The sequence below is a fragment of the Melospiza melodia genome, chromosome 9 (assembly GCF_035770615.1).
Source record: "Melospiza melodia melodia isolate bMelMel2 chromosome 9, bMelMel2.pri, whole genome shotgun sequence".
NCBI classification, from domain to species: domain Eukaryota; kingdom Metazoa; phylum Chordata; class Aves; order Passeriformes; family Passerellidae; genus Melospiza; species Melospiza melodia.
This window is the reverse complement of record NC_086202.1, coordinates 24,177,268-24,192,667: the sequence shown is the minus strand read 5'-3', so window position 1 is coordinate 24,192,667 and position 15,400 is coordinate 24,177,268. Positions and strand designations below refer to the sequence as shown.

Sequence of the window (15,400 nt, the reverse complement as noted above, 5' to 3'; positions counted from 1 at the left end):
AAAAAATGTAGTGCATAAGACAAGGGAAAAATCCAAACAACCAAACCACACACGGAAAGAGGGAGTGCCTTGAAGAAAATAAAGAACAACTACTGTCAAGGTCCTCTCCCCATTCCCAGTATTCAATCCCAGAGGTCCACCTCACAACTTTAAATAAAGACCTGAGGTTTTACTCCCACAGTCAACATTGCTATCATGCTTCACACTGCAAGCTATAAACCATTCAGGCCCTTAAGCATTTTTCTGCTGCTTGCAAAGCTAAGAGGGAACAGGCATGTTCACAAAAGATTAAATCTGTGACAGACTTTCAACAGGAATCTTGAAAATATGCCTCTGTAAGATACAGTACAGAAGGACTACAACTTGAAAAATTTATAACAAAACTACAAATTCCATAACAGCAGAAATAAAGAAGAAAACTTCAAGGCTGCCAGAAAAGTTCTGCTTCAAGGTGCAATAGCAATAAGCTCAGCCACTGCATTCACACCCATTCCTGGAATTTATTTAGTGGCTGCTGTTCAGGCTCCAGCTATGCCATAGTACAGTAACTTCAGAACAAAAAGAGATGAAAAACCATAACGTTTATTAGTTCAAAATTATTTAATTATGCCCATTTCACAGGGATCACTGAGTAAAGTTAAACCCTTGGCCTTGACTCCTCCACAAGGTTAATTACCAGGATACAGCAGACAAAGCAGCCTGAAGCCATAAATTACAGTACCTGCTCTGAGCCTGATCCCTGATTGTGAAACCAGCAGAACAGAATTTACCACCTTACAATATGCTGTCGTTTTTCATCAGATATGAGCTCAGGCATCCAGCACTGTGCTTTTCCAAGACAAGGACAAACCACAGTCAGCACTGAACCAGCTAACTGCTATTTACCAGCCTGAGCAAGATTTATCTTTGACTCATGCACTGCAGCATACAAATTGTTCTCTCCTGTATCAGTTGTAATATTTTTCATCCTGATGGATAAATAGTCTGGAAATTTTGTTTTATCATTAAGTCTTCTGTGTATGTGACTCCTGCCTAGCCTTCCTTTCACTATGGAAAAAAAAAAAAACTAATTTAGTGGAATGGGTTTATCTTCCAACAAGGCTGAGTTCATGCCAGCCAACACTCAGGAAACCTCTTTTACACAGATCTTATCACTCATTGTTCACCTTCACAAATTTTTAGTGGATTTCATCCAATAATGTATATTTAAGGAGTATTAACACATCATCTACTTCCTACAAAAAGAAAAAAAAAAGCTTCCTTAACAAAAAGCCCAAACCAACTCACAGCTGTGAATAGATGGTGTAACAAAAACAAACTCATATATGAAGTTTTTCTAAAAACTATCCATTTGAATTGCTTGCTAGGAATTCTGCCAGTTTTAGTGATCCTTCTAATTCAATACCATAATCTATTTTATTACAGTAAGTAATCTAGCACTTTGACCTGCTGGCACAAGGGGGTGAGAAAGGTAGCACTTGCAAGCTTTAGCCAAAATTGAACTGAAAAGAGATGCCATGTTCAACAAAGAAAAGCTGAATGGGAAGACACACCCACATAAGCTACAACTGAGCTGTAAAAATATTACTAATAACATTCCTGTAGCCTTTCCAGTGACAGAAGCCCTACGTAGGGCTTCAAAACCCAAATAACTTAGTTGAGCTGCATGGCCTTTCAAGATCTATATGCAGCAAAAACATGAGTTAATTCCAAGAGATGAGTTTCATTTTGGATCCCTACTCTGCCCTGATGCAACTTCTTCCTTTTGTAGCACACATCAACACTCTCAAATATATAAAATATTCAGTCAAAATATTTATGACAATACAGATAGACCCCTTCCAAACAACAAAACAAGCAAGAAAAAAAAATAACAGAACAAATTAAGGTTAACAGATGTTTGAAGAAGTAATGGAATGAGGTTTTTCTATTTCAAACTCATAACTTGTTACAGAAAATAATTTGTTGCAAAAAAAAAATAAAGTACTATAAATAGTCTGAGCTATGTTCTCTACTGACTCAGTGGGCAAATGGACAAACCTTCACTCACTCCAGGCTATAAGGAGTTAGTCATTTTCAGCTGATTAATTCTTTCCAGGAACAGAATTATTCAAGAACCAACTTGGAGTAGTAAAATAGACAAGTATTTCCAAGCGACCATTAACAGGGGATGTGAAAAGAAAGCAAGACTATAGCCTTCAAATCCAGACTGCACTTGAGATCAGCAAGCTTTAGTCCTCAAAGCTTACTACTGAGAAGTGTTTTTCCCCCAGAATCCTAACATTTGTAAGATGCATTTATTCTCCTAGCTAATAGGAAACCAAGTATTTTTAAAACACTGCCAAGCATAGCAAACAACCAGTTATTGTGACTATAGATCACACTGTTTACTAAATAAGTGCAAATTCCCAAGCTTAAAGTTGTTATCTCTAGCAATAATAAAAGAAATATTCAGCCTGTCTAATTCAGGCAACTTAAGCATTTAATTCAGAGCAACTTACTAGGCCAAAGTCCAAAATCAGACATGTTTTTCTAGCCAAGGCAGAGGTCTTTGGGGTGTAGAAATTAATTATAGCAAGTATCACTTCACTACATATTGACTATAGTAAAGTTTAGCACAATAAAGAGACCTTCAGAAGCATTAAAACTCATCTGGATCTTTAATATGGAACTGATGTATTTGACAGTTCTTAAGCTCACCAGAAGATCTAAAAGCCTGAATTGGAAGCCCACCTCTCCTACTGGTGAAGAATTTCCCAATGCCCTCAAAAAAACCCTCACCCCCCATACTTTGCAGCAAAAGGAAAAAAAAAAACCCAAAACAAATAAAACCAACCAAAACAAGAATTCCAAAAGATTTTTAACCTTCCCTTACCAAGTAAGATAGCAAGTTCTCTCTCAAACAGACAGCACATAAGGCAAAAAAGGAGGCCACACTTGGTTCCCTGTCTTTGAAGATCTCAAACAAGGCCATTGCTACCGAGCAGAGGGCACAGTGTCAGTGCACTGCGCAGGAACAGCCAGGTAGTGGAGCTGGGTGGGGCTGTGTTTGTTTTATTCAGTTTATTCACAATCTAACGGCTGGCACTGCTCCACATTCAGCATCTGTCACCGCTGAACAGTATGGATAGACATACAAACAAAAAGCTAGGTGCCAAGCAAGAATCACACAAGAATGTGACAGAATTGTCTCTTGGAAGGACACCACTGAGTTCCACAGCTCTGTCCCATAGCTGATACCAGGTTTACCCATTCAGGATCTAACTTCTTATCAAGATTGTCTAGCGAGTGCTGATAAAATCAGGAACAAGCACAGAGCAACAATAGAAGCAATACAAAATAAATGCCTATTGCTGTTCTTAGGTTTGCTTACCTGCTTTACATTCTTCCCAGCTTGCAGAACTGAGAAGGAAATTCAGCATTTGTATCAGCCACACCCACTTTCAAATAAACTGGCAGAAGTAAAGGGACAACTCAAGTTTCAAATAGGTGAAAGTGCTGCTCACTGAAGGGTAAATAAGCAGCCTTTTCCTTTCCTTTAAAAAGTCTTTTGCTACCTTCAAAAGAAACTCAAAACAAAACACACTGCATGCAGCTAACAAGTCCCTGTCCTTATTTCCAACAGTTTACATAAAACACTTGAAAAATACATACAATAGGAAACATGGTTCAAGGTAGTAAACATGAAAGTACGAAATAAACAAAAGAAATAACACTGGTGCCATTACTTAGCTGAATATTTGATGTAATGGAAGCCTCCAAGCACAACTTGAAACTGACAGAGAAGTTTGTACAAATTATTATATAGAGGCTTGGCTAAAAAGAAACTTGCAGTTTGTTCAAAAGCCCTACTATTTCTGTTGTCACAATTCAACCATCTGCTGTTTTCAATTACATCACTGCTTCAACTAGGTTTTTTTTATATATACCTCCATTGCTATCACAGATCTAGAATTAGGTTGGCTCTATCTTGGCCCTGATTAAAGCAGTGCTATTGAACAGACCCTATGGAAGCTCCATCTTCCAAAATTGCTAGAGGTTTAGCAAACAGCATCCCCCATAATCTTTAAATCAGACAAGCTTCTTGGCTTGATTTTTTAATAGCAGATCAGGTTTTGTATTTTAAGCTCTTATCTAACACTATGTCTTTACAATGCTGACTACATAAACACCCCCAATAAAATAGGTCCATCCCACTGCTGGTTTTGTTACATTTTTAGTGATTTTGACATTTCACAGAGTTCTCAGTCTAACAATCCAAAACTTTTGGGGACTATAAATAATGAGCTAAAGTGGTGACAAGTCATATGAATGAATGTGATGGCTACTCCAGAAATTTTAAGTCCAGGCAGACATTTGGCCTCTGACCTTATACTAAGGTCAGGCAAGAGAAAGGAATAAAAATATCATAAATATTGTTGACATAAAATCATTAGGCACTCAGCAGAAATGTACTGGGGACAGGGTTACAGGCAAACACATAAGCAATACTCAGTTCAAGTTATCTGCTGCATCAGTGGGAGGAGAGTGGTCCACATGACTCTTACAGCAACTCAAAATACAGGAAATTACAGAAATAGCCAAGCTATGGGGAAAGGGTTCATACACTCAGGCTTTACAGCAACCATACACTTGCACTGCGTTTGTATCGTTTCTGACGTTACCCGGGGTGTTCCAGCAGAGCACTGACTGACTCCACAGAAAATAACTGTATGCTGGGGGAGGTATCAGGGAATGAACCTCCCACACCGACAGCAGCCGGGCTCTCAGGGGCATAACCCCCATAATCAGCTCCTGCATCGAAACACACCGCAGCAGCACTTCTCCTCTCCGGCCGGTCTGCTTTCCCTCCACACCTCCTGCCCCAGCGCCATCTGTCCCCGTCCTCGGCTGAGATGCCTCCCAGGCTTCTGCCACTCCCTTCAGAACGTTACTTCTCGACAGCTCCTCCTTAACAGGAAGAAGCTTCCAGGAACTACTATAAATATATTTTAAAAGAAAAATATATTCCACATAAGTACTGCCTTACAGAAGTATTCCCTTACAGAAACAGGATGGGGACAAGAAGGAACTGCTTTTCTGAATATGGAGATATTTGTGCTGTGTTCTGTCACACATATAGCTACAGCATAGCAAGAGTTTGAAGAGTTTCCGTTTTAAGACAACTGAAGTGGCTTGAAGACAATTATCTTAAAGACATTCGAAGTACATATGGTATAAGAAGAGATAAAGTATACTACGAGCAGTTTAGAGAAAGAGGCCTTCGGGGGGAGTAAAAAAGCACTGCGTAATGGCCAGCCTACCATCTTAGGCTGCTTTCTCCTGACAACTGTACACACCAAAATTATAAACTCAAGATAAACTACGGACACAGGCAAAGGACCGAACTGCAGCTACAACACCAAAACATGCCCTCTGCTCTGAAAGCACACTTCCCCAGGAAGCAGGCGTTGCTTCGCCCCAGCGGCGGAGCTGCCGCAAGCCCCGAGCTCGCCCGGCCAGCCCTTGAGCCGCTGCCTGTCCCCCTGCGAGCTCCGGCCGCCCCAGGATCCCGTCCCGGCGCGGACACGGGCCCGGCCCATAACCCCACAGCCCCGGCCCGGTCCTGCCGCACCGGGCGGCCCCGGCCCCTCGCCCCAGTCCCGTCCCACCGCGGGGTCGCGCCTACCCAAGGTCCTGGGAGCCGCTGCTACCACCGCCCGTCCCAGGTGCTGCCGGCGCTGCAGGGCGGTGCCGGGGAGCGGCAGGAGGAGGAGGAGGAGCCGCTGCGGCCCCGGCTCACTCTGCCCGCCCCGCCGCGGCCTCCGTGCGAGGGAGGGCCGGGGGCCGGCCGGTGAAAAACCTGCCGGGAGCTGCGGGGCGTCGTGAGCCCCGGCAGGACAGGCCCCGCACCGGCCCCAGGGGAGGACAGACAGACCCACACTGGCCCCAGGAGGGGACAGACAGCCCCGCACCGGCCCCAGGGGAGGACAGACAGACCCACACCGGCCCCAGGGGAGGACAGACAGACCCACACTGGCCCCAGGAGGGGACAGACAGCCCCGCACCGGCCCCAGGGGAGGACAGACAGACCCACACTGGCCCCAGGAGGGGACAGACAGCCCCGCACCGGCCCCAGGGGGGGACAGACTGCCCCGCACCGGACAGACAGCCCCGCACCGGCCCCAGGGGAGGACAGACAGCCCCGCACCGGCCCCAGGGGGGGACAGACTGCCCCGCACCGGACAGACAGCCCCGCACCGGCCCCAGGGGAGGGGGACAGACAGCCCCGCACCGGCCCCCGGAATGAACAGACAGCCCCGCACCGGCCCCAGGGGGGGACAGACTGCCCCGCACCGGACAGACAGCCCCGCACCGGCCCCAGGGGAGGACAGACAGCCCCGCACCGGACAGACAGCCCCGCACCGGCCCCAGGGGAGGACAGACAGCCCCGCACCGGACAGAGCCCCGCACCGGCCCCAGGGGAGGACAGACAGCCCCGCACCGGACAGACAGCCCCACACCGGCCGCGGGTGGAAAGCGCTCAGCAGGTTTGAGCAAGAGGCGGCTCCGGCCAGAGGCCCATTGTACCAACACAAACCCAGGGTACGAAAGGTAACTCCGCCCGCCCCGTGGGCAGCCCGGGCATTCCCCCGGAGCGCAGCCTCGCCCGGGTGGCCTGGACACGGCAAAACCAAATCCTGGGTCAAGGCAAGGTTGTACACGTTCAGCACAACGTCGGATTTAAACCCCAAACCATCCCTGACTATTCTCACCAGGAATTTCAGAAAACATGCTTTCCAAACACGGTGGTACAGAACCCCCCCCCCCCCCCCCCCATTTTGTATAAAACATACTTTTCCTTAAGTAAAATTCCACAAAAAATCAAGAGGAAGGAGACTGATGGTGTCGACCTTTTCTAGTACAAGCAGTAATAGTCAAAGGCATCAATAAACTTTTTTTCCCCCTACATGCATTCTTTAAAGATGAGTGAAGTTGCTCACATGGAAGCATTTAGAGAGAGAAAACCAAGATAATAAAAACGGAAAATAAAAAGGGCTAACATTTTCCAATTATATTTCTTTTGCCAAGACACTAATAAAAATAGCAAACACAGCATTATCTAACTGAATCACAGCATTATACAACTTGGGTGGGGAACGAACTTGACTTGGCAGCTGGGAATTTTGTGAGCAGGGTCCAGAACCTCTTTTCCAACACTTGCTTCTCTAATATGTATGCTTTGTAACAGGTAATTTCATTTAGAATGAAACTAAATCTGGATAGATGTGTTCACACTTCTTAAAGCATCCTGTTCACCAATAGCTTTCAGAGGAGGACCTGGGCTTTTTCTTCTCCATAAAAGTTTCACACACCACAATGGCCAATCATTGAAATACAGCAGCTGTGATTGAACTAGAGAAAAGAAATTGTCATTTTCCCCTCTCCCTCATCAAAATTTTAATTGGTACTGTAGAGGCCAAGGCTGCACTTGTGGGAAAAAGCTACATTTAAAGTAGTCTAAAGCAAGTGAATATATTTGAATATAGCTGAATTTATTTGAATATAAGAACATCTGTGGTGGTTTAACCCCAGCCAGTAGCCAAGCCCCACACAGCCTCTCTTCATCCCTGGCGAGTAAGATAGGGAGAGAATGAGAGAGGTAAAAAGGAGAAAATGTGTTGAGATAAAGACAGTCTAATAGGAAAAGCAAAAGCCATGCACACAGGCAAAGAAAAAGGAATTAATTCTCCACTTTCCATGGGCAGGCAGATGTTCAATATTTTCCAGGACAACAAGACTCCACCACACATAACAGTTACTTGGAAAGATAAATGCCATCACTCCAAATGTCCCCCCTGCTTTCAGAGACTGAGCACAATGACATATGGGCTGGAATATCCCTTGGGGTCAGCTGTGTCCCTGCCCAACTTTTTGTGCTCCCCCAGACTCTTCACTGGTGGGGTGAGAAGCAGAATAGCCTTGGCTCTGTGCAAGCCCTGCTCAGCAATAACAAAACCACCTCTCTATTATCACCACTGTCTTCAGCACAAATCCAAAACATAGCCCCCACTAGCCACTGTGAAGATACACTGCATCTCAGTCCAAACCAGCACATTAGCTTATTGTGGTTTAGCACAAATTATAAATTATCTTAAGATGCCTTAAGCTTCACTGATAAAGACATTTTTCATTAATAGGCAAAGCTAAACATCAACACAGGTTCTGATGCAGAGTGTATCCTGATGTTCACAGTGCAGGCAGATGGAGAAATGGAGATGTGCCCAGAGCAGCTCAGGTGGAAAGAAGGCCAAGGATCTTTGTGCTCCGAGTCTGCTGGTATTGCTTCTCTAGGGAGTTAAACGCCTCTCACCTGTGCCAGCCAAAAGGGGCCACATTAGCTCCAACACAAGAGTTCTGTTAACCAGAGTAGCTTTGAAACAGGATAGGAGCCATTCAGAGGAGCTGCTACTCCCATCAGATGAGGACACAGCAACTTCCACAAAGCATTATTTCTTCCAGGAGCATTTGAAAAAAAACAAAACTCATATTTCTACAACTTTAGTACTGCTATTTTTTCATGTAGAAAAGCCCTTTGAGTATCAATGCCTAGGCTGGAGGGGGTGTATAAGGAAGCTTGTACTGCTGCAACCGGCCTGGTATTCATTCCAGACCAGGTTGTGCTTGCTTTCAAGTCAATTGCAATCCTCCATGGGTTTAACCAAGGTCTAGATTTGGCTTACTTCTATGAATCCCTCTATTTATCCAGGCTCAGTGACTGGAAGTCTCACACCTTTGATGCTCCATTCATAAACAGAAAACTGGACTAGCTGTGGCAGCATATGGAATATTCTTCTGACAAAGAAATCATTGTATGGAAACCTCACTACCTGCCATTTTCAGACAGTCAGGGACTGAGACATTTGCTTAACATACTTTATTTCTGGAAATTTTTCCACAAGAATGATAACCTCTGAGCCCATGCTTTTTGGAACCTCTGGCTGGAGTAAAACCTTTTTCCTGCAAAAACTGCTACAGACAGCATATGTACTTGTCAGCATCTACTTAAAGTTCCAGGAGTTTTAATATCTTTTTATTTACCAACTCCTTGGGTTTTAATACTTAAGCTGGTATTTAACCAGGCTAGAACCCCAAAGCACCATGTGCTGTGCAATTGAACAGAGGTTTACTTTTACTCATATTAAAAAACCTGGCACTCTGTATTGGCATTTCAAACCAAATTCATACAGACAGGGATGCCACAGCCAGAAATGAAGCAGAAACTAGAATCCTTGGTGTTGGGACAGTGGGAGTTTGCCTGTCATCTCAAGCATAGTCCCACTGCTTACTGACATTGTGCCAATACTGACCCAGCACCAATCGAAACAGAGAAACCTTTGTCGGGGAAACCACAAAAATCACAGCAGCATTTCCTGCAAGCAATGCATTTTCCTAGTGATCCTTCCAAGCTTACAAGCTCCAGCCTTGTACTTTTCCAAGTGGATTTGTGCCATTATAACACACAGACCAGAACTGAGTGGTGGAAACAATACAACAAAACATCCACACTCCTGATTTCACAGGTGCTGTCTTCTTCATTTTACAGCATTTCATTTCTATCATTAAAATATTCCATTGTTGAAAACTCAAAAAGAAAAACCTTGGGTGTTTACACAGTAAAAGCCAGCAGAAAATACTAAGGAAAACATAAAATCTTTGAGTATTATAACACTGTCTTTTAGACAGTCTAGGACCCTGAAGTACCAGTCAGTGTGAGGTACATTTTTGGGAGTGCTAGCCTGGAACCCAAATGGTCCAGGTTACCCCAGAGGTCAGGTCCAGATCTCTGAAGGTGCACATACATACAGCCTACATTCATTTTGAGCCCTAAGGAACTGATATACCTCATCTGTAACTCACTCTCTTATGAGAAAAGATGTTCTCTCAGTCATGCTGAGCTGTAATTCACTCTTTTTACAGTCCTATTGGTTGATGGAGGTTTTAGAAAGACGTGGGCCTGAATCCTTTCACTCTGCTTTAGCCACAAGACATTTATCTTCCCTCCTTGCTTTTTTACTGCTCCTGAGCATTCTGTAGATTTTATACTTACTTTTTTTTTTGCACATGGTTTCTAACTCCATCAGCTTGCAACTCTTCTATGCACCTGTTTTCCTTCTTCATAACTGGGCCTTCAGTTAAACCAGATGCCTGCAAGACAATATCATGCATTGGGATTTGCTTCCCCTGCTTGTTCCTCCACAGGTTCTTTGTATATGCCAGCTTATCAGACTTGAAGATAACAAGCGTTTGATGATAACAGCACTATCCTCAATCTGTGTTACACTCCTGAGAAAATTTTACTGCTTAAAATCCATTGCTTGGAGGCAGGCTTAGCTGAAATGACCTCTGCACTCCAGCTTAGTTTCCTCAGTGCATTTTTGTTGCAACAGGAGACTGCAATGTTTAATGTCTGCTCTGCCACTAGTCTGGAATAAAGGTAATACAGCCTAGGGCTCAACTTGCTGTATGCTGAGGAATGCAACACTACAGCCATTTCAAAACTGGGCCAGAACTTGTGATGGACTGTACAAACTATGTTATCAAACTATCTTCCTTAGACCTGGGTAGGTCTCTACCATTAAAAAAAAAAATTGAAATTATTTTCTTGCCTATATCTCACATTTTCCCCCAAACCATCACACTGTAAGCGTTGATCTGTGAGGCTGTCAATCTGAACATCTTTCATTGCTACTAAAAGCACTCAAATTAAGAGTGAATTGGAGTGTTGAGCATGCATCTGTATGTAAACCATTACCCTTCACATGCAGCAGAGTATAGCCTTGAAATAAACATTTTCATCAAGGAATGACAGATGGAAGTGTTTTCATTTTCATTTTGTATTAACAGAAACTTCTCATTAAACTCTTGAAATGTTACAGTTGGATAGCTCTGTGTTTTCCTGCTTGGTGGGCATTCCTGGCTGACTTTGTGGGCTGACACTTCACCACCTGCACTCATAGAAGTCACTAGTCCACCCCTTTACTGATCAGGTTTTCTACCATTTGTTTAGATTTTCTGCTTTGCATTGTGTCTTGTGTAAAATTGAATTCTGAACCCCAATCAACATTTAACTCTAAGTAACAGAGTTAGCCAACAGGAAAAGGAACTCACAGAAACAGACTGAATACCCACTTCACTTACAGAGTTTAAGCTCCCAGTATAGGGAAATAGATAAATATCTGCTAGTATTTTTCAGTACTGCTGAATGCAGTTCAGTTGATTGAATGGGAACCCCATCTGAATGCATTCTGGATGAGCCATTCATCCCTATGTGTCAGCTGTGGCAATTTGTAATGCCCTTCTGAGCTGATTGCATCATCACTGTAAATGACGTTCCAGCCACACAAAGTTTCTGGGTGGAACTTAATATGATGCAAACACAAATACCTACCTATTTTTTGCTCCTCCAGGAAGTAGAGAGCAAAGCAACTCGGCCATTCAGCAGTATCAAAGCGTTTTCAAGCTATGAATAGAAGTCATTATTGTAGGGTTAAGCAAAAAGTTTTGTTAAAGAGTGATTTAACAATGATGATTAAACAGCTACTAAACAATTACAACAAGGTGGTCAAACACTCTATTACTTACCACACTTGTAATAATTAAGCTAGCTTGTGTAGAGGATGCTTTAGATTTAACATCAAGTGTCACTTACCTTGCTGTAGATTTCAGATGCCAGGCAAGGGATCTCTTGGTCTTGAGGAGTGGCCTTGGGAGCCGCCCCTGTTCAAGGGGACATCACCACTGTGCAGCCACTGCCACTTGGACTGTACCTGTAGTGTAAAGCGATTGGCTTGTAGTCAAACTCCTCTCTGGTGGCAGCCACAGAAGTTTTAGATATGTCTGGTCTCAGTTCAGGCTGGTCCTGTTAATTCCCAGTAAGACCCAAACTCTTCAGGTGAAGAGATACAGCTTAGCATAATTCCTCAAGGTTTGCACAGCAGAGCTGGCTCCAGCCAAGCCCTTTTGCTGGTGATGCCAACAAATGGTGTACCACTGACTCAGATCAGGTGTGCCCATTACACCATAAAGTTTGAGAAAGGATTTGGGAAAGAAAGATCTCAATTCTTACACTCCTTCACTTCTGATGTAACTGTTAATACTTCTGTCTCACAGCAATGCTTCTGTTGTACTCCTAATAGAAAAAGGTGGGATTTGGAGTCACTCACAAAAGTCCATTTAGCCTTAATTCTGGTTTGACACCTTTTAGCTCCTCCCATCAGGTCATGAACCCACAGCTTTCTACCTTTACTGTCCTATTCATTAGAACTGAACCCTCTCATTTATCATCTGTTCTGCTCTCCTTACCTTTAAATCCAATGTCAGAATACACATATTGAACTATTCTTCTTTTCCTTCATCTGCTATATGCCCCTCTTTCATATTTGTGTGGTAATTCTGTGAACAAAGGAGTGCCTATAGCTTATATGTGTATTAAATACATCAAAACAGTCATGGAGCTGAAAATACAACTACTCAGTAAACATCAAGATCTGGGTAATTTTAGCTGACTATAGGCCTAGTAGATGACTTTAGCCTGTTCATTCTTCAAATTCTCTTCCCTAACACTGGAAATAAATACCATTAATCAATCCTCAGTGTGATGATAAAAACTAAGAGGGCTACATAAATATCCTACATGTACTAGACTTCTTTGTAACTATTAGTCAGAATTGAAAGGCTTAATAAAAAATTCTCAAGACCACAAAAAAAAACCAGTTCAAACTGCAGTTAAAAGTGTAGCTTTTCAGAAGTTCTGATCATTAATGCCTGTGGGGGTCATCTGTGCACAGCGAGGTGTTTGGGGCTTCTTCACCTCACTAATGATATGGGTCAGCACTTCCTCAAACCATGCCTCCTGCTGTGGCAAAACAGCTCTGTGGGACAGAACTCTTGGACACAATACACCAAGTCTCATGTAGAGAAGCAGCATAATCTTCCCATGACTCAGCCCTGACTCACCAGGAGCCTTTTCCACATTTAAGGAAAACCATGTCATTCAAGCCATCTTTAGCACAGATGACCTTTTAAGCAAGATTGCTTGAAATATTTCGCAACTATTAAGAAAAGCAAGCACTGAAAGTTTGCCTTTCATAGGTGTCACAGCACAGCCTTGCTTGCAGGTAAGCGCCCTAACCACAGACTAGGGATCAGATCCTGAGAGAGCTGGACAACACAGTATTTAACTGAAACTGAATAGAGTCAGATTTGTGCTCTTGGTATTGGCAGCAACCAGGCAGCGTTTGTGTAAAAGGAAGAAGGCAAATTTAGAGCTAAGTAAGCGTTTTTCCAACAAGTATAGCCCACCCAGCTGAACTGTGAATCAGCACATAGTTCTTGGCTTGCCTTCCAGTTGCAGGGAGCAGGAGTCTCCTGGTGTTGTGGGAGTGCACAGCAGAGCAGCCCCGGGTGGCCTCGTGGCACAGGTCCCCTGCAGCTCTGAATACACAGGCTCCACTGCCATGGTCATCCACCCTTGCCAAGGAAATCTCTTTTCTTTCTCCAGCTCCCTCCGTCCTAGGTGATTACAGCTGGCCTCAAATGCTTTTTGGTTTGGTTTTGGTTTTCTGTTTTGTACCTCTTATCCTTATTTTGAACACGGCAAACCGCCTTTGATTGAAGTGTTAAGGAAGGGAGCCTCATTGCATTCTGAACTAGACTTTCATATTCATATTTAGAAGTAATAAAAAAAAAGAAATTGTTGTTTTCTACAAAGCAGTTGCTGTCAGCAAAGCCTATTATCTGAGCTGGCTGAAAGCACAAAGGAATGACAGCTCAGTGCTAACATTTGATTCAGATTTTCAGTCTATTTTAAAACATTCTATGATGAGTCAGAGCCCTCTCCTAAAATATGGAAAAGCATTTTTCTTTTCTTAAAATAGTCGTACTATTTCACCTGAGAAATACTTAACACTCATAAATATGACCCACTGATATTCCTGCTTCCTTCAATTTTAATTTGCTTATACAGCAGAGAACACAAAAATGCGGTAGGAGAAAAAATTTAACAATGATGCTCAGATGTAAATAGACCAGAATTCTACAGTTCAGCTGCAGATTGTGGCTAGTTAGTTTTGTTTGTTGAAGCACAACATCATCAATCAAATTGCAGAGATTTCACAAAATTCAAGTATCCCAGGAAGATACAAGCACACAGTAATTCTCATTCTCTCTCAGTTACCCATAGATTTGCCAACAGAGGGAGTCCTCTTACTGTCTACCAAAGCTTTGCTGGAGTGACGGTGTCCCTGCTGAGCAGCTTTCATTGCACTAATAGCAAGGATGAAAAAGGTTTGCAAAACAGTCACCTCGGGGTATTTAGCAAATCAAAACATGGGGTAATATCAGACATCCAATCACTAGAAGTGCACTGGAGGATTCAAGCGGTCGTTTGTGTTATTACAGCAATTATAACTATGGGCAGAGCTATGAAATATCTATGAGAGTAATTACTCTTAAATACATTGAGAAGAATTATGCCAGATAAACATATAGTTCCCTTATGACTGCAAATCAATACTTAACTGTAAAACTCCTTTGAGTTCTTTCCTGTTGTTACAGTCATAGCTCATGAAACAGCAACTATTCAGGCTGTGGTTTGGAGAAAAAAAATAATTAAAAAGAAACCAAAACAAAACATCCCCTCCATCCCCCCTTCAAACAAACAAAGAAACCAACCAAAACCCAAGATTTTCTTCTACATTGTGATTTCCTTAAAGGATCATATAATTTTATTCCCAACCAAACTAACTTGTAAGACCTTCAGAACTTCATTTGCCTTTTCATCACAGAATAAACCAAACTTTCTTGTGAACTATGAAAATACTAATATAGTATTTTATAGTCACTGTTTGGATCATTATGGTTTCTGCTGCTTACCCCTTACTTGAAGTGGTCAGTTCCCTTATGACTTGATGAAAGGATTTCAACAGCTGATGTGATAATGACATGCATCACATTCCAGATTAGCTTGGACATAGCATTTCAGTGCATTTAAGGGAAAATTTTTAAAAAGGCAGAAACAGCATTATACTTATTACATCAAAGTAAACACTTTACAACTACAGTGTATTGCCAGAGCTTACAGTTTTGTGAAATATTAAGTAATCAAACCAAGAACTGAGCAGCAAATAGGTCTGGTGATTTCCCAGCAGTAGCATAAGGACAAAAATATGAGGTTACAATCACATCTGTGTGAAAGGAGCTCCTTCCTTCTCACAGAAATTGCCATTTTTACAGTAGTCAAGACTGAAGTGCTCATGAAGCACTCCTAAACCTGTGGGTTTTCTCAGCCTGATATACCCCAGTGAGTCTTTCAGAAAAATAAAAATTAAAACCAGTATTATCTGCATCTGTTCCATCC

General features: G+C 42.8%; 1 protein-coding gene across 2 annotated transcripts in view; it reads right to left on the bottom strand.

Moving 5' to 3' along the window:
* Window positions 1-14,628, bottom strand: part of ANXA11 (annexin A11) — a 29,057-nt gene extending 14,429 nt beyond the window's left edge. The window contains exons 1-4 of one of the 2 annotated variants that reach the window (XM_063163896.1): window positions 14,563-14,628; window positions 11,693-11,810; window positions 11,432-11,503; window positions 10,091-10,188 (exon numbers count right to left, since the gene is read on the bottom strand). The gene's annotated coding sequence lies outside the window, so the exon portion shown is untranslated. Of the gene's footprint in view, window positions 1-5,668; window positions 5,765-10,090; window positions 10,189-11,431; window positions 11,504-11,692; window positions 11,811-14,562 lie in introns of those variants that run through there. The other variant, XM_063163895.1, reaches the window with a different exon arrangement.
* Window positions 14,629-15,400: the final 772 nt, after the last annotated feature.